The sequence below is a fragment of the Schistocerca serialis genome, chromosome 9 (assembly GCF_023864345.2).
Source record: "Schistocerca serialis cubense isolate TAMUIC-IGC-003099 chromosome 9, iqSchSeri2.2, whole genome shotgun sequence".
Classification (NCBI taxonomy): domain Eukaryota; kingdom Metazoa; phylum Arthropoda; class Insecta; order Orthoptera; family Acrididae; genus Schistocerca; species Schistocerca serialis.
In genome coordinates this window covers 171,996,020-172,021,112 of record NC_064646.1, presented here as the reverse complement: position 1 = coordinate 172,021,112, position 25,093 = coordinate 171,996,020, and positions in this window count along the sequence as shown.

Below are 25,093 nucleotides of genomic sequence, written 5' to 3'. Positions count from 1 at the left end.
CCGTGTTTCCATTGTTCCCATACCAGTTGTAATTGTTCCTATCTGAGTTTTAATTGTTCCTATCTCTGTTTTAATTGTTCCCATTTGGGAGTCTAACCGTGTTTTTAATTCTGATCCCAAATTTAATATTACACCCATCAACTGCTCCATATCAGCCGGTTCGAAATTCTTTTCGTCCCTAACATTTCCCACAAAACTAACTTCCTTCTGCATAGCCATAAAGCTATCTGTGTTCGATACTATTTCAGAATCTTCTATCGTTGATCTCGTATTCTGTGAATTTTCTGATTGAGAAAAATTTTGAAAAGGTTCCAGACTATTTGCCGACTTATTACATTGTTTTCCACTTCATTATTCATCACACTGTTTTCCTCTGTTGGCGAGTTCGCCATGTTAACAATTTCGTCATTCTCACTATCCATCATTTTTGCCTTCTTCATCGATCGCGTAATCATTTACAAAACATAAAAAAATTCGTCACTGTACGAAAATTACACACAATGACTCTTTATCTCCAACAATACCATTTACATGAAAAGTTTCCCTCAAGCACGATTAATCGAACAATTGAAATAATTGCACTAAATTGTCAAACCCGTAGACAAGATAACAATTTAAATTTTGAAAAATACCATTACAAAAATGACAATTACCAAATCTACACATGCAATACAGACTACAATTACTAAACTCAAATTCCTACAACAATACTACGGTCTACTATTTTTACAATCAGAAGAATTCCAAGGGACGATCCGAAGCAGCGCTCGCCACGTGCATGGGGGCTTAATTAAATATATGATTGAAAATATTTTTTAGTTTTTAGTAGCTGTATGTCCGATTACGCTGTGTCTCGTAATCGGTTGGCCCTGACTAGTATTATTACGCTATCTGACTGCAAAGAACAACAACAAAGAACGAAATGAAAATTTTCATAAACACAGTTAATTAATTAAGTCCCCAGCAACTATAAAACCTACTAAACCAAAGCACAAGTATAACTGTTCTGTATGTGGGAGTGTGACTCAACGTACATCTGGCACGGTTCTTCTTCAACAAGACAAGAATTTTTAAATACCAATTATACTGACGTGATAAAAGAAAATTAGAAATACTATAATTGCGTAAGGAAAGCAGAATTAAACTCTAATACAAGAACACACGCCAGATGCTTTGTTGACTGAACCTGTAATGACGCATTATTTAGGACACTTAAATAAAAACAAACGGAGTTAGTTACCTCATTTATATTGATGAAAATCACTCTAATCCTTACATTATATCTCAACCAGAACTCTCCAATATCACATCTCAGCAAGCACTGCCTAATAGCACATCTCAACAAACACTCTCTGCTACAACATCTCAGCACAGACTACCACGAGACCTCGACAGGCACTGACTATTACAAGCTCTCTCCAAGCACTGTCTACTACGAGTTCTTAACAGCACTGACTGCTACGAGCTCTCCACAAGCACCGTGGAGGCGGCTTAACAATACTCTTTGGCGCAATCTCTGGCGCAGTGGCTCAGTGTAGCCACCTTTCAGACTTTGAAAAAAAACACTGCAATTTTACTGTGATGAATGATCAGGACTGTCTTTATGGACTGTGAGAAAATTTTAGCTATTGACCAACATTGTATCAATAACTGTGTGCATTTGATACCTTTGTTATTGTAATTATGAAAAATTTTATCAAATCATTATTAGCCACTGCACAAAATTTGTAAAATTTGTTGTGGGGAGCATGGGGGCTATGTAAGTAGGCTGTTTAGGTTTTTATATTGGTAACGCCACGTAGCGCTCTGTATGAAAATCACTGGCTGTGCTTTGTGCTGCCTGTTGCTGGTTTGCAATGTTGTTGGCTATTGTAGTGTTGGCCAGTAGGCTGTTAACAGCCCGTAGCGTTGCGCAGTTGGAGGTGAGCCGCCAGAAGTGGTGGATGTGGGGAGAGAGATGGCGTACTTTTGAGGGCGGATGATCTGGACAGAGACAGTAAATTTGTAAGACTGGATGCCATGAACTTATATATATATATATATATATATATATATATATATATATATATATATATATATATATTATGACTTTTGAACACTATTAAGGTAAATACATTGTTTGTTCTCTATTAAAATCTTTCATTTGCTAACTATGCCTATCAGTAGTTAGTGCCTTCAGTAGTTAGAATCTTTTATTTAGCTGGCAGTATTGGCGCTCGCTGTATTGCAGTAGTTCGAGTAACGAAGATTTTTTTAAGGTAAGAATTCATGAAAGGTATAGGTTATTGTTAGTCAGGGCCATTCTTTTGTAGGGATTACTGAAAGTCAGATTGCGTTGCGCTAAAAATATTGTGTGTCAGATTAGTGAATGTCTGAGTACGTTCGGTTTGCTCAGCTGTTTGAAAATCAAATAACGTAGTGGTTTATCAGCACAATCATTCATTAATTTTTCTAAGGGGACGATACATAAATTATCTTCTTTATAAAACTGCTTGAAAATTCACAAGATCCCAATTTACTGAAATATTTTACTTGTATTAAGCCCCGAACTGATACTGACACCTTCTCAGAAACACTCTGACAATCACTGTGCCTTACAATGGACACGAACTTTGATGGTAATTAAATTTATTGGCATAACTGTGTGCACAGAACGTTTGTCTTCCATGCAACCTGTAACTCTTAGGAATAATGATGCAATTGTCAGTTTCATTTGCCGTACTTGCGACGTGCAATGCAAAACCGTATCTAGCCAATTTTCATAAAATGCTCCTCAGTGCACAACTCTCGATATGCAATGCGAGTGTGCAAGGAGAGCTATGAAAGTAAAGATTGAAAGTGGGGAACTAAACTTAACGACTCCAAGTATATCAATGCCTCATTAAGCCATGACAACAATACACTTTTTCATAAAGTTCTCACACTTGGACAAGTTGGCGAAACTTGTGTACAGTTGCCTTGCTTGACACTTGTTTCACCACACAAGTTCATGTGCTTTACTATAAAATTTCTACAGCACACTTTAAGTACACACACTTTTGTAACAATAAGAAACTACAGTTACAAATATATAATAGAAGTGTATTACCTTAAAAATTGGCTCTTATCAACCTTCTGTTAACATAATCTCATCAATTTCTTTCCTCAAAACACATTACAAAATGGTACCTTTTTAAACAATGCTGTCTCCGCTACGTGACAGGCCAGCTTCCATTCCTTTCAAACTAGGCACACTGCCAGATTGTCCAACAAACACTACTACTGTTACTCTCTGACTTACTTTGTCCAACATCTCCGGTCTCAGAGACAGCCTTACAAAGAATATGATTATATCGATATTACAGAGGTTGTGTTTATTATCAAATTCGCAACTTCATTCACATCTATGCAGAAAAATTCCTGAAAATCATCATGGCAGATAGGACAGCCTCCTTTCAAGGCCCTTTGATTCTGATTAAAAAAATGAATCCATGTTTCGTTTCCAGTCACTCTTTTCCCCATTTCTCCTCTCTCTCCAAGTTATGAGGCAATTGTTTTTCTCCTCTCTTTATTCTGGTCTATAACATACTTCGTAACTAAGTCGCGCAAACCATCTCTTGAATAATCGTCATCACGCTGCCTTACCTGAGGGAGGTAATGCGAGACAAATCATCTGCACCGCGAACGATGTCATGGACTCGCTAAAATGAGGTGTGGATTCATTGCAGTAACCCACCTGCCGCTCCACTTTTCGTCAGACAAAGATGTTTGCCCTTCAGCTTCGGTACAGCGACGATCCCATAGTCTGACTGTGTCAGTATCCACTGTTGCATCACCCAACACATTTTGCAGTCTTTCATGAATACGGATAGGTGTTTCAACTTCTGCATTCAGGAATGTTACCACAGGATGCTGCCTGATACTAACATCAGTGTCTGCCATTTTGCAACTGACTGCAGTACTGTCATCTGTAGACACAGCAAGTTGCTACCGCAGCGTATTGGAGAAAGAGCTTTGTGGAATAGCGCCGAGTTCAAATTTTTCGTATAATAAACTTTATTTAAGGAGAAAAGAAATCGGAGACATCACCCGCCAGGGTAGCTAATAGCGGTAACGCGCTGCTTCCTGGACTCGGGTAGGCGCGCCGGCCACGGATCGAATCCGCCCAGTGGATTAACGACGTGGGCCGGTGTGCTGGCCAGCCTGGATATTGTTTTAGGCGGTTTTTCACATCGCGCTAGGTGAATACCGGGCTAGTCCCCGCGTTCCACCTCAGTTCCATGGCTCCCAGACATCTAAACACATTCTCATTATTCCATGCACTAGATGCAGACAGTTGGGATACACTACTTCCTTTCTGGGGAGTACGGGGTAGCGGCAGGAGGGGCGTCCAGCCACCCCTTAACGTTAACATGCACAATCCGATTAACCATGGCCGACCCTGCATACCTGTGGGACAAGGCTCAAGCGATAGTAGTAGTAGTAGAAAGAGAAATAGGAGACATCAATTTTTGACTGGACCGCGGGTTTATATGTCATGCAGTATTGTACAAGGCCTGACCAAATAATTAGAAATAATGCATGAGAGTAAACAATGAATATTCTGTAGTATTCCTAGTTTATATTGATAAGTAGCCGTCGTGATATAGCGGGTAAAGCACTAGACTCTTGCCCAAGAGATTTTCGGTTCAATCCCACTCAGATACAAGGACTTTACCTTGTTCCAGTCGCTCTAGAAAAGCCCCAGAGTCACTCAGCCTGCCATTAAATCAGTAGCAGGGATATTCGCTGGGGGGGGGGGGGGGGATAAAAGGTGGCGGGGGCGTTTGGCTTGCGATTCTCCCCCTCCTAGCGCCACGGCGGGTAAGGGCCTAGCTGTCACTGCAGGCAGACCCGAAGTCTGATCACGGCCTTGCGCAATAAACTTTTTTTGTGTTGACAAGAATCGGAACTAGAATTACATGTTACAGATCTTCCCAAACGCTTAATGGCAGCAACTTTTGCCTTACGAATGATATAAGTTTTTTGAGATAAAACATAAAAAACTCAAATTACTTTTCCTATTTTCAAACGCCTATCTCGTATCGCATCATATTCTAGAGTAACACTACATTAAGCAGATAATGTTCGTTTAAAAGAAGTTTATAATAATGTGAGACATACGCTGCAGTGCCTCTTGCAGACAGCTCTTTAAACAGCTGGTAATTCTCACAACGTCCTCGTTTACTCCCTTATGAAGTTTACTGTTAACAGTCAATCATAGCTTGGAAAAACAGAATCATTCAAAAGCATAATACCAGAAGGGCAAATGATGTAGGCTACACAGTCCATTACTGAACCTTAGGGTGGCACAGAAAGGAGTGTGCTAGTTAGACAGAAAAGTCTTTGACCACGTACACAGTGATATAAAGAATTTAATGGATAACAAAACTAATTTCGAACGGAGACAGATCATATCTGCGTTACAACTCCTTTTACTCCATAAATTAATTTTTGTATGTGTAGTAGTGATAAGACATACTATAATTGTAAAACTGACACGTTACATGTCGTAGCGCGAGGTCACAATTATGATCCGATGGAAATGCAACTAACTAACAAACTAGAATGAAGATTGCTAAGAGTGTCATTGGCTAGTACAATCCTATATTTCGGTCCACCTCCCGCAATTACTCATATTCTACAAACAAAATTTATTCATTAGTTCCGGTTACAGTGTTTAACTATTCATGCTGTTTATATCGGGAGCTAAGGGCTTGATGGCGCAAGCCTAACGGAACATCAGCTAGTTAAATTACCACTAAAAACAAATTTTAGGTGAAACGTCATGAAATGATGAAGATTAGTAAGTGTTTGTTATATCTGGCTCAAGATCGTCTGCTGCTATGGGAGAGCTTCAGTTAGAGTCATATTACAGTGACTGTTATCTCTGCAGCAAAATCGGTATATCTTAATCTCAGTCATAGTAGGCAGTGCGCTGCAGTGCTTCACGGTCTAATGGAGCAAGGAGGAAAACCTACTGATGTTAGTTGCAAGAGCTCTCCGCGTTGAAGTGCTTGATAGCACGCAGGAAAACTGCTTGTTCAAAAACTCAAATAGGGCAGGACAAGCGAGAATAATTTAAAAAATATAAGAGATACGTATTGGGAGGCAACGTGACAGCAAAGAAAGCGGTCGATGAAGAGTATTAGTAAAGTTGATGAGAGATGAAAAGAAAATAGTAGACGCAGAAAGTTAATGACAGCAAAAGATGGAAGAGAATGCTGCAGACGACGAGTGTTAATGGGAGAGCGGATGATGAGCAGCAAGTGTTTTGAGAAGATTATTGATGGAAGGGAGGTTATGGGGGACAAATTGTTAGCGAGAGAGATGATTGCAGGAGAAGGGCTACATGGTAGGTGGTGGGAAATGGGGAAAGAGGTGGAAAAGTGTGAGGAAGAGTATATAGAGGAATAGTGAAAGTGAAATGGAGGAGGTTAGGCTGAAGGGCCTGCAGAACGGGGATGCAGATTATTGGCACGAGTATTTGGTTTGTAACTAGAATAATGAATGATACAAGCGATAGGAAAATTTTTAATACGAAAACTAACGCTAAAGGACAAGGTAATAACGTTAAAACATGCACAAAAGAAACGAAGTTCTAAGTAATTATGAATAGAAAACAGGGCATTAACAGTCATGACAGAATATTATAGATTGTAAGTAGCCTGTTTATAAGTTTGTACATTGGCAGCGCTATAGACTGCATTAATATCACTGACAGCGCTGTGCGCCCTCTGTAAGAGACTCTGTGGCTGGAAGATCTCGCAGTTAGAAGCTAGTAGTTACCAGTGATGGAGGTGAGAAGTGTTAGCGTGAGCGGACGGTTTGGAAGTGTGCCCGTCATGGAGATTTAGTGTTGGTTGGAAATGGATTGTAAAATGATGATTGATGTATTTGCTAATGGAAATGGAATTATTAACGATTACACAATTATTGGAACTGGATGTCACATTATTTAGGTAAAATCTGCTAAATACATTGTTTGCGCTGCAAGAAAATCTTTTCTTTGACAACCTCATGCCTATTAGTAGTTAGAGCCTATAGTAGTTAGAATCATTTTATTTAGCTGTCTGTAGTTGCTGCTAGCAGTATTTGCTGTAGTTCGTGTCGTGAAGATTTTCTGTGAGGTAAGTGACTTACCAAATGTATGGTTTATTGTTAGGATTTCTTCTAATTCAGGGCCATTCTTTTGTGTTAATTATTTGCAGTCACAATGTGTTGCGTTTGTATATTGTTGGTCATAAATGAATAGGATAAGTTTGAGTTGTATTTGTCAGGGAAATATCTATAGATCAGTGTTGAAATGATAAAATAACAAAGAGACCGGTCATAACATATAAATACACTCAGCAAAGCATCGTCATGTTGAACTAAAATATGGTGTAAAATAGGCCACATCGTACGCACATTCATTCTGCAACTGACGTTACTGTACAGAACATACTGAAGTTACAACATGTTTTAGTTCTATGTGACGATGCTTTGCTGAGTGTGTTTATATGTTTTGACGACGCTACTATGGCTTTAGCACATTAGGACATGGTGTACAACAGATCTGAAGATGGTCATTACTGACTGAAACCGGACATCGTCAAAGGGCTCTATATTGTGATCAAAGACTGGCATAAAAACCATCTGATTAATTTTATGCCATTAAAGCATTACACTGTCAAGTCACATTAATCTGGCCAGCCGCCAAAAGCCTGAAAAACACCTTTTGTAGCGGGATCATGCCGAGCCATGCAGGATGAGATTCAATGAGGTTTTGGATGGTGCCGACAAGGAACGTGGAGCCATTCCGACCCCTGCTGCACTAGGTTTCCGGTTGAGGACACACGGCGCGAAGAACCCGATCGAGGTGGTTCCACAGATTATCATCGAGGTTAGATCCGGGGAGTTTGGTGGCCGCGGGAGATCGGTAGACTCATCGTAGTGCTCTTCAAACCACGAACGTACACTGCGAGCTGTACGTGCTGTAGGTAGATGCCATCCTGGCGAGGAAACACAAGCCGCATTTAGGGATGTATACAGTCCTCAAGGATAGATGGATACTTGTGTTGATCCGTTGTGGCTTCGAGAATGACGAGATCAGCCAGGTAATGTCACGTAAACATTTCCCTGACCATAGGCCTGCCTCCTCCGGCCTGGACCCCTATGAATATTGTTGCAGCATTTTTTATTTCTGTCCGATGGAGCATAACACGTGATTCATGTGACTAGGTTTCATGTCGCCACTCCGAGGACGTCCAACTGTGATACTGTCGTGCAAATTCCAGCCTTCGTCGCCGATGAACAACACTTAGCGTGGGTATGGAGCGAGGCGCCTGCTGTGGCGCCCCATACCCAGTAAGGTTCGCTGAACATTCATTGAGGAGACACTGATGGAAGCCCCTTCACTCGTCTGGGGGTCAGTTGCTCAGTAGTTGCTCGTCAATTCGCCCTATACATCTCCGCAGCCATCGTTCACCCCTCTCACTTATCGCCATTGGTGCACCACCGTTGCCTCGGCTCCGGTTTTGAATAGCGCCATTTTGCCATGCGCGATATAATTTAAACACGGCGGTACGTGAACAAACTTAGCCGTTTCGGAGATGCTTCCACCCTTGGGCAGAAAGCCAACAATCGTGTCCTTTTGAATGTCAAATCAATCACTCTGTTTCTGCATTACGACAACTACTACACTGTTCCCCCCCCCCCCCCGCCCCCCCCCCCGCCACCCCCCGCCCCACCCCCTCCCCCGACACGCTTTATATACCCATCACTGCTAGTGCTGCCACCAGCTATCTGTGAGTGGTTATTGCACGTCGACGTCGAACATAGGCGGTGGTCACATTAATGAGGCTAGCCGTGTATTTTTAATAATCTATGATTCTTCCATCCCCTGCACCGCGGAATCTAAATGGTTCAAATGGATCTGAGCACTCAAATGGTTCAAATGGTTCTGAACACCATGGGACTCAGCTTCTCAGGTCATTAGTCCCCTAGAACTTAGAACTAGTTAAACCTAACTAACCTAAGGACATCACACACATCCATGCCCGAGGCAGGATTCGAACCTGCGACCGCAGCGGTCTCGCGGTTCCAGACTGCAGCGCCTAGAACCGCACGCCTACTTCGGCCGGCTCTGAGCACTATTGGACTTAACATCTAAGGACATCAGTCGTCTAGAACTTACAACTACTTAAATCTAACTAACCTAAGGACACTGCCGACCGCGGTGGTCTAGCGATTCTAGACGCGCAGTCCGGAACCGCGCGACTGCTACGGTCGCAGGTTCGAATCCTGCGTCGGGCATGAATGTGTGTGGTGTCCTTAGGTTAGTTAGGTTTAAGTAGTTCTAAGTTCTAGGGGACTGATGACCACAGATGTTAAGTCCCATAGTGCTCAGAGCCATTTGAACCGAAGGACATTACGTACATCCATGCTCGAGGAAGGATTCGAACCTGCGACCGTAACCATCGCGCGGTTCCGGATAAAAGCGCCTAGAACGGTTCGGCCACAGAGGCAGGCTCGCGGGATCTATTAACCCTAGAGAATAAAGACGAAGAGTCCTTTTTTGTAGGAAATTTAATGTAGTTTCATTTTGTGCCAAAAAAAAAAAAATCCGTTGGAAGACTCGTCAAGAGAAACATAAGGTGACCTTCAAAAGGCTCTCCCACCCCCACGCTCACAGCTCACCACCTAGGATTTTTAGCATATTGCTCGTTCCAGTCCCTCACTCCACTATACAAAGAAAGGCGACTAGGTGAGTTTTTCCCCTATTCGACCTTATTTGGTCTCCGTTTCTAATGCAGTGACTTTGTCAAGTACACTGCAAGACCACAGCTTCTGTCCAGACTAGTTCTCACCACAAAGGAAGAAAGATAAATAAAATTATTACAATAATTCTAGTCGCATATTACGAGTAAACTCCGACCAGTCGAATAATTAATTAACAATTCGTCAAAAAACTTGATCATTGAGGCGCCTTGTCACGGTCCGCGCGGCTCCCCCCGTCGGAGGTTCGAGTCCTCCCTAGGGCATGGGTGTGTGTGTTGTCATTAGTGGAAGTTAGTTTAAGTAAAATTAAGTAGTGCGTAAACTTAGGGACCGATGACCTCAACAGTTTGGCCTCGTAAGACCTTACGATAAATTTTCAAATTTGATCATTGAATTAATACCACTAAATTAAATTTCTTAAGTCCTCAGGCACTAACCGTTGTGATTTCAACATAGAGGACAATCGGTTAGAGGGGCAGGATAAGTTTACTAAACCCCGTTTAATTGATACAGAAAATGATGAAAAAATTTAGCTTGCTGTTCTGGCCGTTATTTGAAATCGTCGTTGGACCCACCCGGTGGCGGAGGCACAGTTCTCCAGCCTTCTGAAAATTCTCGCCAGTTCAGGGCACCCAACGTAAGGGGTGGAACTCTACTACTTCAGGCGACCATACCAGCAGGAACGGTTCCACCTCTCACTCCTTTTAGGTTGGCTACGGGGACCTTCCCGCGTACCGCGGAGGTGCACTGTAGCTCATTGACCGAGTATGTAAACTACCTGGAGAGCAGATCTCCAGCCCCATTCCATTGTTGCTTCTAGGGTAGTCAACATCGCGAAGTTCAGTGTGCGGCAGTTATCGCAATTTAATGGCTAATGCTTCCCATTGCCCTGGGAATTGCATTGGTTTAAGCATCCGGGAAGAGCTCGTGATGTTTCTGAAGCACTCCGCAATTACGATGGTAACCACTGCGTTAGTGCTACGTCTGTACCGCAAAATACTAGCACTGCAGGGCGGCATGTAGCTTAGTAAGCTGTTTTGCCGACCCCTGTTGCTGTTAGCGCGACCCATGTTTAGTTTCTCTGGTTTTAGTGATACCCGCTATTTCATTTCTGCGAAGGTTCTAAAACACTAAATCGAATCAATATGAAACTGTAACGCTCTGTGTAGCTGTTTATTATAACACTTCATAGCAAGTATCACTATCTGAAGATGTGAAATTTCTTCTTTCGCTGCAGCAGCGCGGTGTAGCCGCCCGGTCTTGGGCGCCTTACCACCGTCCGCTCGGTTGCCCCCCCCCCCCCCCCCCCCCTCCTCCCGTCGGAGGTTCGAGTCCTCGTTAGATTAAGTAGTGAGTAAGCTTACGGACCGATGACTTTAACAGTTTGATCCCATAGGATCTTATCACAAATTGCCAGAATTTCGCTGCATCATGTGTGACTGGTTCGAAGTTACCGAGACGTTGCCACTGATGCAGGTGACTATTCCATTTTAAATCAGCTCTCAATCTTCACTGATACCTTAAGTTCGGAAACACATTAACTCAACTAATCAGTACATCAAATTAAGTCAAACAACAGATGTAACCATACATGCAGAAGGTATGAGGGGAAGAACCGTCACAGAATATCTAAGTCAAGTTGTTATCTCTTGTTTATTCCATTAAATACAATTTTAATTTTAATTTAAAATACATCCACAACCTATTATGTTTCTTGTGAGACCTTTTCCCGGCTAATTGAATGTTCAAATAACTTACGGGTTTGCTACCGGGTGACGTCGTCGACCACCGCCGATATTTCGACAGGAGCACACCCTGCCATTCTCAAGGCACAACTGCAAGGAGGAAGCAATGTGCAAGGGAATTTAACACCTCGGTTCACAGAGGAGAAACAAGGAAGATACCACACACAGGACAAGTAACCGCAGAGTCAACACACAAACAAAGATAACCAACATCAGAAATATCGAGAGTGACTATCAATCAACAGGTGAGGTAGCACTAATTCTGTCCCTCTGTTTTTTGATGAGAGACAGAGCCGGATTCCAAGCAGCATTTAAACAAAATCCACCATCTCTGTTTATAAGATTGCTTGATAGTTTGATTTCAACAGCTTTCTTAATAACACTATCCCAATAGCTGGACTGCAAGCCAGAATCTCCGTGCTGTTGTATTCCATAGGATGAGCAGTGTCAAGGCAAGGTTCAGTAATAGCGGATTTGTTCGGCTGTTGTAGGCGTGTGTGACGCTTATGTTCAATACTCCGGTCTTCCAGAGTCCTGATTGTTTCACCAATATATGACATGCCACAACTGCAAGGAATACGATAGACACCAGCCTTACGGAAATCAAGATCATCTTTTACGGACGCCACCACAGAAGGTGGTCGAAGACGTCACCTGTAAGGTATTTGAACATTCAGTTCGCCGGGAAAAGTTAAGCTCTCACATTGTTTACCTCTACGGGGAGGAAATGTATCGTTGCTTGCGGAGGTTGGAAAAACTTCGCAGCAGTAGAGTAAGGTTGGAGTGTGCATTATCGTTTTTATTGATGTGTCGGAATCATAGTGTGGTTCCAACGTTTGCTAAGGTTGTGGATCATATTAATTCTCCTGCCGCCAATAGCATCAAGCAACGTGCTGGTTTAGCTCTTGTTCGTGAAAGGATCCACAATACTCGCCGTCAATTATATTTTATTTCTAAGGAATTATTTAAACTTCATTTAATGACGGCGTCTAATGTTTCTGAATTTTTTCGGGATTGGGTGGACGGTGCCCCTTGGTCGCAGTCTGACTGGGAATTTCAATCTGTAACTGCTCGTCATTCGGCGAAGTTTGAACGTTTCCTTGGCTCAGTGTCTAATTCTAATTTTAATTTTCGACGTTCTGTGATCTATCTCACGGAGAGAACGTTTGACGACGCAGCTTTGTCTGTGCTGGGGAAAGGTTTGAATTTCGCACCGACGCCTAAGAGTTTGCCAATCGTTGATTTTATTAGTTCTATTGAACAGGCTGTTTATAAACTACCTTCCGAGGCTGTGGAAGAGGTTAGGAGCGAAGCTTGTCGTGTGTTGACTGGGGCCCGTCCACCCAAGTGTAGCATTACAGCAGCTCAGGCGGCTGCTTTACGTTCACTCAGAATGGATACTGATATTGTTATTTTACCTGCGGACAAGGGAAATGTCACGGTCTTGTTGAACAAGCACGATTACATTCAAAAGATGCAGTGTCTACTTTCTGATTCGGTGTATCGCAAAATCGGTGCTGACCCTACTAAGAGTGTTGAGAGAAAGACTAATAACCTCCTGAAGAAAAGTTCTTAGTCACAGGAGACTACCAAGAGTCTTAATTCTTACTGTGCTGTACCACATAGATTATATGGCCTCCCTAAGGTCCATAAAGAGGCTGTCCCGTTGAGGCCTATTGTTTCTAATATTGGTGCTCCGACATATAGTGTAGCTAAACATCTTGCTAGTTTGTTGAGTCCACTAGTAGGTAGGTGTGAACATCACATTAAGAACTCTGCAGGATTCTTAGGTCGACTGCAGGGATTGCATTTGAATGACTGATATTTTAGTCAGTTTTGATGTGGTTTCTCTTTTCACTCGCGTTCCTCTCTCTGATTCGTTGCAGCTAATTGAGGTTAAGTTCGGCGTCGAGTTGGCAACGGCCTTGCCGCAGTGGATACACCGGCTCCCGTGAGATCACCGAAGTTAAGCGCTGTTGGGCGTGGCCGGCACTTGGATGGGTGACCGTCCAGTCGCCTTGCGCTGTTGCCATTTTTCGGGGTGCACTGAGCCTCTGATGCCAACTGAGGAGCTACTCGACCGACTAGTAGCGGCTTCGGTCAAGAATACCATCATAACGACTGGGAGAGCGGTGTGCTGACCACACGCCCCTCCTATCCTCATCCTCTTCTGAGGATGACACGGCGGTCGGATGGTCCCGGTAGGCCACTCTTGGCCTGCAGACGGAGTCGGTGTCGTGTTAAGACATTTGTTTCGACGTGTGCTGACTTCCACTTACTTTTTTTTTATTCAATGGTCAGTACTACGAACAGACTGATGGAGTTGCAATGGGAAGCACGTTGTCACCTATTGTGGCCAATTTGTTTATGGAGGACTTTGAGGAACCTGCATTGGAGTCAGCCACCATGAAACCTGCGTGTTTTTTCAGATATATTAGACGATACTTTTGTTGTTGGGTCTCATGGTAGTAAGAATTTAAACCGGTTTTTGGAACACCTGAATTCAATAAACTCAAATACTCAGTTCACTATGGATGTGGGAAAGAATGGATTCATTCCCTTGTTTGATGTGTTGGTCAGAAGGAAGACTGATGGTACGTTGGGACATTCTGTTTATAGGAAGTCTACTCACAGTGACTTGTATCTGCGAGCTGATAGTTTTCACCATCCAGCTCAGCGTGAAGGAGTACTTCGCACCTTGGTTCACAGGGCCCACGTTATCTCAGACCCTGAAAGTTTGGCAGCTGAGCTATCACATCCCGAAGTCACCTTGCGTCAGAATGGCTATACTGAGAGGCAGATCAAACGTGCTTCGCGCTATCAGCCTTCTATGCAGCGGGTGAGTGACGATAGCAACGAAGTGGCACGTAAGTCTACGGCCTTTTTGCCTTACGCGGGAAGCAGTTCCAACAGGATTGGCCGTATTTTGCGGAAATATGATGTGACATGTCTTTTTCGACCACCTTCTAAGATTAAGGCCCTGTTGGCGTCCGTAAAAGATTATCTTAGTTTGCGTAAGGCTGGTGTCTATCGTATTGGCTCTGAGCACTATGGGACTTAACATCTATGGTCATCAGTCCCCTAGAACTTAGAACTACTTAAACCTACCTAACCTAAGGACATCACACACCACCCAGTCATCACGAGGCAGAGAAAATCCCTGACCCCGCCGGGAATCGAACCCAGGAACCCGGGCGCGGGAAGCGAGAACGCTACCGCACGACCACGAGCTGCGGACGTCTGTCGTATTCCTTGCAGTTGTGGCATGTCATATATTGGTGGAACAATTAGGACTCTGGAAGACTGGAGTATTGAACATAAGCGTCACACACGCTTACAACAGCCAAACAAATCCGCTATTACAGAACCTTGCCTTGACACTGCTCATCCTATGGAATACAACAACACGGAGATTCTGGCTTGCACGTCCAGCTATTGGGATAGTGTTATTAAGAAAGCTGTTGAAATCAAACTATCAAGCAATCTTATAAACAGAGATGGTGGATTTTGTGTAAATGCTGCTTGGAATCCGGCTCTGTCTCTCATCAAAAAACAGAGGGACAGAATTAGTGCTACCTCACCTGTTGATTAATAGTCACTCTCGATATTTCTGATGTTGGTTATCTTTGGTTGTGTGTTGACTCTGCGGTTACTTGTCCTGTGTGTGGTATCTTCCTTGTTTCTCCTCTGTGAACCGAGGTGTTAAATTCCCTTGCACATTGCTTCCTCCTTGCAGTTGTGCCTTGAGAATGGCAGGGTGTGCTCCTGTCGAAATATCGGCGGTGGTCGACGACGTCACCCGGCAGCAAACCCGTAAGTTATTTGAATATTATGTTTCTTATTTGTTATCATTATCTAAGTCAGCAACAAGATTAAACAAAATTGTGTATATACATTTGTACTTGTTATATACATATATATATATATATATATATATATATATATATATATATATATAATTTATCTTTTTGTAAAATTTTCAACAAAAAAGTAGCAGTAATAAAACTGAATTTGTATAAGACAACATGTAGAATCACAGAATGTACAACCTGCTATATAAGGATCTTTCCTTGAGAAATAAATAAATAAATAAATATTTCATTTCTGTCATTTCTGTGCTCTCTCTCTGAGGACTAGTCTTCATTCAGAAGACTGGTCTGTGAGTGATCTTGTGTTATTGGACTTGTCATACAGGAAGTATGCTGTAACAATTTACGAATACTTACGACAGGCCTACCCCTGAGTCATTTCTGAATAGTACTCGGACTTTCATTGTCTGTGGCTTCCCTTTTGTCCGTTTTGTAAACCAATTTCTTAATAGGCTACGAAACACCTGCAGAAGAGACAGAGTCCGACGCCTGTGACAGAAGATCCCCAGGTGAGTGATTTTCTAGGGAACATTGTCAGTCGTAGCTCCATTGCTAATCTGCTACAGTTGCTTCCACCAAAATATCAAATGCTACACGTCGAGTGGGTGGAGGGCATGTACTCAGCAGTTAGGAAAATGTTTGCGGTCGCAGCCCTGCCAGGATGTCTTCCTGCGGGCGCGCGGAACAATCGCCCTTCTCCACCCACCGGGCTACAGGGTGTCAGGGCGAGTGTGTTGCGTGGGATTTCCGGCCGGCGCCCCTGTCGCTATTTGTGTCGGACACGGAGACCCCGCCGCCCCGACGCGGCCCGTCTGACCGGCCGGCCGTCTTACGGGAAGCGGGGCCATCTCGGGTCACACCTCCACTCTGGGGGAGAGCCGCGCCACGCTGATCCCATCTACTCGCCCGGCCTCCACTGCTCCCCGACACGCCCCCACTTTTAGCGCCCCTGGCCGGGAAGCTCGAGGCTCCTGGAACTGCGTGGAAAAGCCGCTACTCCCGACACACTGCCCAAATTACCTACCGTATCTCTTTCGGAATAACTTTCGCGGTATTACAAATAGGTTGCTTGCCTATGGCACGAGAATTCCAGTAGTAAACCATATCCCATGCTTCGTGTTGCAATTTCATTGGCTCCGTTTGCTACAAAATACGATGGAGCAGGGAATGGCTACAAGACACAGTCAATGTCCCATTTATCTTCATCGCCACTCCAAATACGAAGGTTGCTCGGAAAGTAATGTACCGCGTTTTTTCCTCGGCTGTAAACAGTGCTAAGAATGCAAAACGTACCTATTATTTGCAGCGTCCTGAAATAGCGCGCAAAGTTTCCGCCACTTCCGACAGATAGCGTAGGTGCAGAACAGTTTCGAAATGTCGTCTGTAGGTGATGTACGTTACAAGCAACGTGCCGTCATTGATTTTCTCACTGCAGAGAAAAATCTGCGGGGAATATTGACAAACGCTTGTGCAACGTCTAGGGATTGTCTGCTGTCGACAGAATTTCAGTTAGTTCCGGGGCACGGAGGGCGAGGTCATCAGAAGGCAGTTCGGCGTAGAGAACCTGTATAGGGAGAAAGTGGCCATAGGTGAAGTTGCCCGTGATTGGTTGATAAGCATTGGCAGAAAAATGGCGCCAAACGTCTCTCGCGCTTCCTACGTTCGCCGTGCTTTTCAGTTGAAGTTCAGAGGACTTTTGGAAACGATTAAAAGGCATTTGAATTATTGAGAGACTTGTTATGCGTTGTGCATGCATGTTCGGTTTAGTTGTGCATCGTTTTTAGTACGTAATTAGCGTTTGCGATCTTAAATACGAGTTGAAATAATGAAGCGTTTTGTAATGAAGTCGGTAGGCCTACATGTTTGAAGTAAAGTACTCTTATCTATGCGAAGGAAGTCGTTTTTGCTTTTTAATACATATAAAAAAACTTGCAATATACATAGTTAAATTTGAAAACAGACCTGTAAATTGGCTGTGGGAAAATTATTATAAAGCATTATTCTTATAAACATAGAATTAAAATGGGATTGTGTATCTAATGTGTAAGAATTTTGCTAAGCTGCAGACGTCATAATTACGTCCTGCAGTGTCATAAGGTGATTTTTTTAACAGTACTGTATTGAAAATTTCCAGGCCACTGTTAGTAATTCCAGGTAATCTGCTTGTAGTCTTATAACTATTTCATTAATGCTGTTAGGGCAGGAAGTTTCCCAGATTTCTGTCTTAATTTTGTCGTGGTTGCTGAAACATTATTCGTAGTAAATAATTGTAGGTACTCTTGAAGAAAGTTTTTAATAGGCCTACTTACTGTGGGGTAGAAGGGATACGGTAGTTTTCTTGTTATATTTGGTCGTTATTACAGTAGCCTACATTTAACATTACCTGATTTTTGTAATCTTTTTCGTTTGATATCTACGAGAGGTAGTCATAAGCAGTTGTTTACTTGTGACATGCAAAAAGTTTGAAGACGTTACACGAAGTACTAATACGTCTCACACTGATTGCATGTCACAAGTAAACAACTGCTTACGACTTTCATTCATCTGACGTAATACAGGTACCTTAAATCGTTAGCGTTATGCGCTTCCGATACAAAACAAATGCTATACACTATATTTTTTTTAATTACGTTACTTTCATTGCAATATGTCTAGTAAACGAACTTTCAAGGAGATAAATGCAAGTAACGAATAATTTTTACATCCACTGTATCAAATTTTCCGATGCTGTACGTAGTAGGCTACTATGAGTATATTATAGCTGTAAAGAAAGGCATTTAACGAATTATTTCGCTATATTGTCTTGTGTTTTTGATTCGGTGAGTGTGCACTCCACTACTCCACTACTGGCCATTGAAAAGTCCCGCCCGCAGTGTGACAAAAATGGCCGCCGTATCGTCCGGTTGGCCGCTCTCTCCCTATACAGGCTCTCTAGTTCGGCGGAGCTCCACGATTTGGAGCGGTCGTGGAGGCCATTCACGACTGTCCAATTGACATGTTGCTGCGAGACGATGTTGTCATTTGCGAGGACAGACGCATTCGTGGAAGACATTTTGAGGACGATGAGCAGGTGATTCACACAGTGAAGCACTGTCTCCGCCACCACAACAAGCTAGAGACATAATTTGCAGGACATACGCTTCCTTCAAGCGGAGAGCACGCGCATGCGCGTAACGCAGCTGTCGCTCGGAATCATCTACAAAGCCATTCCTGTCCGTGCCTCGATATGCGCGAACCGACATCGTTCGCCGAGTCGGGTTACAGTCGATAGTGACCGACAAAGAAGCGCAGAAAGCGCCAAATTACGACACCTAAACAACAGTCCACCAACAAGAAAGCAACCCTCACTCTAGACGGCTCGTATCAGAAGCATTGTAAGAAAAGTGAGTACGCTATGGAAGGAATGAAAAGAAAAGAAAAAGAAATTCGGTATCCATTAACTATTTTCTCATTGGAAAAGCAATAGAGTGCTATTGTAACTGATCGGGTTATTACGACTAGCTCGGACAACATTAGAGAATTTCACTGCATAGTTTGCGGTGTTACTACTTTACGATGAATAATGTATTGTGCGACAGCGCTCACTTTTAGAAATGTGATAAACTACTCATTGTAGATTTGGACACCATCGTCTTTTCATTAGACGGTAGGAAGAATACCATTCATATCTGACAGACTGTTTTTTTTTTTTTTTTTTTTTTTTTTTTTTTTTTTTTTTTTTTTTTTTACATATGAGCGCCTCAGCCACAAAAACACACCCTAATGTGCGAGGGTCTCAACACTTGCTACCTCTTGATACATGGCTAATCAAGTAGTGGATTGGACTACCTCGTAAATTTATACAGGGTGTCCGGAAAGTCTCTCCCTGGTTACATAAATTGATAACTGAGGCTAGAAGTAAGATACAAATATGAAACTGGTGTCTAATTGTCTACAAACTATCAAAGTTTTTTCACACTTCAGTAAACTTCCACATGAGCACCCTTGGTAGCACATAGCACATCTAGGCGATATTCAGTTTCCGTCCACACATTAGCCAACATCACTGGAGGGTCGATACAACGACTGTGGTTATCAGTTGCCGCAGGGTTTCATGATCTGGTACACGTGCTCGGTAGACCTCGTCCTTGACATAACCCCATAAAAAGAAGTCTAATGGGGTTATGTCAGGAGAGTGTGGAGGCCAAACCGTTGGCCGATCACGACCAATCCATCGCCCAGGAAAGGTCTTATCGAGACAGGCACGGACGTCAAAACCCCAGTGAGGTGGTGCACCGTCTTTCTGAAACAAGACATCTGGGTGATACTGAAGCAGCTGAGGAACAGCATACAGTTGCAACATGTCCAGATACACGGCAGATGTGATGGTACCCTCAGCGAAGAAGAATGGCCCGATAATTCGATCGTGCAATAGCGCGCACCAAACATTCACCTTTGGACTGCCTCTGGTGCACTCCATGACCTCGCTAGGGGACTGTGAACCCCAAATGCGCACATTATGGCGATTCACTACTCCACTGACAAAAAAATTCACTTCGTCGGAAAAGGCAATTCGTCTGAGATAACCATCATCGTCCTCAATACGTGATAGTATTTCGACCGCAAAATCATATCGACGTGTACTGTCATTGGGCAACAAGGCCTGAACGATTTGCACTTTGTATGCACGAAACAATAAACGTTTGTGTAAAATGTCATAGAGAGAGCTTTTTGGCATCTGTAAGTCACGTGAGGCCCTGCGCACCGATTTCTTCGGACTTCGCAGAAGAGACTGCCTTACAGCTTCTACCCTGTCTGCTGAGGTTCTTGGTCGACCAGACCTCGGAAGGTCAGCAACCGATCCTGTGTTCTTGAACCTCTCTTATAAGGCTTTAATGCTCTTGACATCAGGTGGATTTCTTCCAAATGTTTTCTGGAAGTGTCTTTGCACCGTCGTTGGTGATAGTGTCTCATGGTACCACAGGACACACAGTGCCTTCTCCTGATTGGTTAACATGACTTTTTGGACACTGCACCTCATCCACTACTTACGTACTGCAACCTAAAACAGAAAAAAACTTTGATAGTTGTAAACAATTCGACACAAGTTTCATATTTGTATCTTACTTCTAGCTTTATGTAATCAAAAGACTTTTCGGACACCCTGTACATACCTTGCTTGAGGTCAGTACATCGGACTGTTTCAACGGGTGGCCGCTAGGGGCGCTGCAAGAGTGGTCCGCGGCTGGGGCTGCGGCGATAACCATCGGCGGCATTGTGTGACAGGCAGGTAGGAAGGAGGCGGGCGAGTAGAGGAGGTGTCACGCGGGTCGTCCATTGTCGCAGGCGCCAACAATAACCGGACGCACAAAGCTGGCGCCCGCCCTCGCCCTCGCGGGCGAAAAAAAATAAAAATAACAGTAGCGCCGGAAAAGGGTAAGGTCTCCAGCGGCACCTGGGCCGCAGGCCACGGGGTACACGTAAGCTTCCTGTCGCTTCTAGGAGCGCATCCGGACACTGCGCGGACGAGACGTTGACAGCTGCGACCACGCATTCGAAAAGGAACAAGTGCACAGTAGAATCCAAATTATGACGGTACTCGGTATGCTCCACGTGAAAAAAAGGTTAACTACTACAAGAACTGTTGCAAAAGCATGATTTATCGAGTGTTGAAGCCAACGAGGAATAGTACGAGATTTGGTACTTTGCAATGCCCAGTTCTTATTACGTTCCTTGTATCGAAGCACGCTGAGCAAAAGGTTGATGACTTTCTCTTCCATCTCAGCGGTATCTACAACAGCATATTGTTTCCAGTGGAAGCCTAGAAAGACTTTTATGACAGTAAACTCAGAAGAGAAGCTTCAAAAAGCCAAAATCGCTAGTAAAGCATTTACTCCGATAACCGGTTTCGGTTACCAACTTCGAATCTGTAATAGGCAGCGCCAGCCGGTGTGGTCGAGCAGTTCTAGTCGCTTCAGTCTGGAACCGCGCGACCGCTACGGTCGCAGGTTCGAATCCTCCTCCGGGCATGGATGTGTGTGATGTCCTTAGGTTAGTTGGGTTTAAGTAGTTCAAAGTCTAGTGGACTGATGACCTCATATGTTAAGTCCCATAGTGCTTATAGATAGTTGAACCATTTTGGACTTGGCAAATTAGTGCACCACATGTTCTAGTAATGGAATGGAGTCTTTTAAAAATTCCCTGAAACTTTTTATACAAATTTGTTGTTTTCAAATCACTATGGTTTCTAACTTGGATTATGCTTTGTATATAAAGTTTTTTTAAAAGCTCTTTTTGTCAGTTAACATATTAACAGTTACTTGTTATTGAATATTAATGCTTTTGCTTTACACAAAAAGATTTCAAATTGTACTACCAAAGCACTACCAGGTGGGCTTATGAATAGTTCTTGTGTTTATTCTGCATCTCAGTCTGTAGTCAGCTGTTGTTTGAGCATGAGCACTTGTATTCGAAGTACTATCCTATCTTGACTTCGACATTCCGGTAGCCAGTGATTTTCACATGCATGTTCTTGATGTGACACGATGCACAGCATATATGGAGGAGATTATGTGAATTTGTAGAGCGTAAGGTAAGTTATTTTTCCAAGAACGCGGACAATTAATTTTGTGCAGCTCTCTTGTAATACATTCGTGCAGTCCTCTCCAGAGGTGGCAAGGAATAACTTAACTGGAATAAATAACCGTTTGCTGAGTAGCCACAGTTAGCGATATAACTGGTTATCAGTATCAGGCAGTTATATCAGTAACAGACAATACCGCGCTTTATCTGTTGGCAAATGTGCCTACTATTTCCCCGTAGGTCTCACTCTGTCTTAGGAAGAATAACGAATAGACTCATTGTGTGATGTTCGTACTATCATGGAAATAGTTTTTGAGTAACTGCCAATACTGTGCGCCATATGTTCATCGATAAACGTATTTCTAATTCGGTCTCGCTCTATCTGGTCACGGATAAATCACAGTGACCTTGCGATGAGTACTTCCACGGAAATGATTGGTGGAATAAACATGGAGGTAAAAAAAGAAGGGAGATTAATTACGCCACAAACTTGAAGCCAAATCCACCGTCTTAACCAGTCCAAAACATTAGGTTCACCGCATTCATACTTCCATGGTTCACCGCTGTGTACTTCCCCGTGACGTCAGTCTGACGTGCCCGTGCCCAGTTTGATTGTTGTTTTATCAAAACTACCAGCCTGCTTTGTTTACGGTTGTACTAATCTATCCGATCGTAATCTCAAGTTTACAAAGGAATCGCATTTCATTCGTAAGTGGAGCAATTCAAGCAATATTTTCGTTTGTATACACGAATTATTGTTGCACTGTTTACTTTTATTGTTATGGTTTTATTTCTGTCATTTGACTTGAGATTTGCTTTGCTTTACTCAGGGACCGTTCTTTATCTCCTTTCCTGTGTTCTTCATTGCCTTCCAAGTCGCAAACGCTCCGACATCTGCGTCACACTGTATAAACGGCTTCGTCCCCGAACAACACGCTGCTACATAACCGCGCCTATTGTTGGGGCAGCATCTGATGTCCTAAATTCCTCTCACCAATAATTATTATTCATTGTTCACATTTCCTCCCCCTTTAAAAATGATTTAGGCTAGAATAAACATAGACAGCGGTTATATGTGCGTGAGTTTCGTGTATATGTCTGTATGAATCTGTATGTGTGCTGTGTTTCCTTTACGAAGAAGGCTTTGGCTGAAAATTCATGTGAACACTCTTTTCGTTGTGCCAGCCACGTGATAGGCGCGTCGACAGCCACCTATCCGTTACACAGTATAGTTATTCCCTTGTGAAGTTTGTTGTAAGTAATCCCATGCACTTCAAAAGGAACGGTGACGTATATACCGGTAATTACAATAAAAGGAGAAAAAAATGACACTGATTACGCCACATTGAAGTTGTTTGTACCACAAACAGGAATTCACAGTGCTGCAACTAGAAGTTTTGATCAATTACCCATAGATAAAAAATGTCTGACACACATCAAAGTAAAATTCGAAACCAAACTGAAAACGTTTCTCTTTGATAACTCTTCCTATTCTGCAGAAAATTGTCTATTACTGTAATTTGTAATGGCGATGGATAGAAATTACTGACTAACATGTGTCTGTCTTTAATCAAAAATGTTAAAACTGATAAATTGTCAGCATGGACGCTTATTTACAAAAAACTTGATGTCAATATATTATGACCCGTTCCATTTTGTTCCGGCGTAACGACAAGCGCCGGCACACCGGTCAAGAACGCTAGAGCAGAGAGGGCTGTGAGACGACGTGACGTCAGCCAATAGAACGCTGACCGACCCCTCTCTAGGACGACAACTAGAGAGCCTGTATAGGGAGAGAGTGGCCAACCGGACGATACGGCGGCCATTTTTATGCCAAACTGCGGGCGGGACTTTTGAATGGCCAGTAGTGGAGCAGTGGAGTACACACTCACCGAATCAAAAACACAAGATAACATGGCGAAATCATTCGTTAAATGCCTTTCTTTACAGATATAATATATTCATAGTAGCCTACTACGTACGGCACCGGAAAATTTGATACAGCGGCTGTAAAAATTATTCGTTACTTGCAGTTATCTCCTTTAAAGTTCGTTTAGTACACATATTGCAATGAAAGTAACGTAAATTAAAAAAATATAGTGTATAACATTTGTTTTGTATCGGAAGTGCATAACGCTAAAGATTTAACGTACCTGTATTACGTCAGATGAATGAAAGTCGTAAGCAGTTGTTTACTTGTGACATGCAAAAAGTGTGAGACATATTAGTACTTCTTGTCACATCTTCAAACTTTTTGCATGACACGAGTATACAACTGCTTACGACTTTCTTTCATATATACTGAATACCTCTCGTTGATAACAAACGAAAAAGATTACAAAAGTCAGGTAATGCTAAATGTAGGCTACTGTAATAACGAGCAAATATAACAAGAAAACTACCATATCCCTTGTACCCCACAGTAAGTAGGCCTATTAAAAACTGTCTTCAGGAGTACCTACAATTATTTACTACGAATAATGTTTCAGCATTAATGTGTTATAATAATTTTCACACAGCCAATTTACAGGTCTGTTTTCAAATTTAACTATGTACATAGCAAGTTGTTTTATATGTAGTAAAAAGCAAAAACGACTTACTTCGCATAATTAAGAGTACTTCGTTGGTTTCCACAAGGCTCCTGTTTGATTTATGTCAGCCCTGTTGACTTCGACTGCCAACTGCTTTCGTCTTTCTTCATTGCGTGGAAATGCTAACATGCGAAATCCACCTTCGCCTGTATTGGAACAACCAAACGTACCACAACCAGGCATCGTTCACGAACGTCGGCAGAACGAATTAAAGATGTCAAAAACAATACTTTACAATTACTAACGTGTTTACTTCAAACATGTAGACCTACCGACTTCATCACAAAACGCTTCATTATTTCTACTCGTATTTAAGATCTAAAACGCTAATTACGGACTAAAAACGATATACAACCAAATCGAACATGCAAGCACAACGCATAACAAGTCTCTCAATAATTCAAATACCTTTAAATCGTTTTCAAAAGTCCTCTGAACTTCAATTCAGATCAAAAGCACGGTGAACATAGGAAGCGCGAGAGACGTTTGGCATAAAAATGGCGCCAAAGCTAATCAACCAATCACGGGCAACTTAACCTATGGCCAC